The sequence below is a fragment of the Suricata suricatta genome, chromosome 9, assembly GCF_006229205.1.
Source record: "Suricata suricatta isolate VVHF042 chromosome 9, meerkat_22Aug2017_6uvM2_HiC, whole genome shotgun sequence".
NCBI classification, from domain to species: domain Eukaryota; kingdom Metazoa; phylum Chordata; class Mammalia; order Carnivora; family Herpestidae; genus Suricata; species Suricata suricatta.
The window spans coordinates 73,354,820-73,355,872 of record NC_043708.1 but is presented as its reverse complement, the minus strand read 5'-3'; the positions used below and the strand labels follow the sequence as shown (position 1 = coordinate 73,355,872).

The following is a 1,053-nucleotide window of genomic DNA, read 5'->3' as shown; positions in this document are numbered from 1 at the left end:
TGAACTTTCTAACCCATATACAAATAAAAAGAGAAGAAGCAAAATCCCCAAAAGGTTGTTAGTATATCCATCTTTGTACTTAATTGAGTTCATCTTCTGAAGATAATCATACTGTTTCACTGATGGCTAAGATATGAGGTTGAGGGGACAACACTCTCTTTAGATTATGATTTTAATTCATTTTTTTCTGAGCATGATAGATAATAAGTAGTACCTTTATAATGGACCCTTCAGATAAGATAGCTAGAGCTTTAACTAATTGGGAGACTGATTTATCCATTTACAAAAAATAAAAAGCAATATTCCATATGCTGACCTATTGATCAGAGTTTAGAGATCTATGTCAAGTGCTTTGCTCCAATAAATGCTTACCAGAAAAGGAAATTAACATTGTTATTAATTTTAACTTATTCTTGAGCACAACCAAAATCATAGTCATAGAGACTGGGCAAATTTTCCAGACAGGAAATCATTTTGCATTCAGTGATCAGTAAGCGATCATGGAATATAATAGAATTGACATAAAACTTTTATCTAGAGATACCCATGATTTCCATATGTGAATTGGCGAATGCTTCCCAGTCCCAAGTAATAAAACGGGTATGGATAGTTTAGAGATCTTATAGTGCACATTCTGATAACCTGAGACTCTGAAATACTCATAGAAATTCATATGCTAACATCATAATCTCTTAATGGCATTTTTAATTTCTTGGTTCGTTAGAGTGTAAATGGCCGGATTTAGGAGAGGTGTGATGACTGCATAAAACACAGCCAGAAACTTGTCCACCCAGGTGATGGTGAGTGGCCACAGGTAGATAAAGATGCAAGGCCCAAAGAAGAGCACCACCACTGTAATGTGGGCAGTGCAGGTGGAGAGAGCCTTGGATATTCCATCCTTAGAGTAGAAGCAGATGGTATACAGAATATAAGAGTAAGAGATTAGCAACAGAATGAAGCAAATGGTTGCCAGTACCCCACTGTCAGCATTTATCCACATTTCTAGGATATAGGTGTCTATGCAGGCTAGCTTGATCACCAGTGGAATATCAC

The 1,053-nt window shown here is 36.5% G+C and overlaps 1 protein-coding gene across 1 annotated transcript in view; it reads left to right on the top strand.

Annotated features, from left to right (window-relative positions):
• Window positions 1-1,053, top strand: part of LOC115300966 (olfactory receptor 4F6-like) — a 39,046-nt gene that overhangs the window by 497 nt on the left and 37,496 nt on the right. The gene's annotated exons all lie outside the window — the stretch shown is intronic.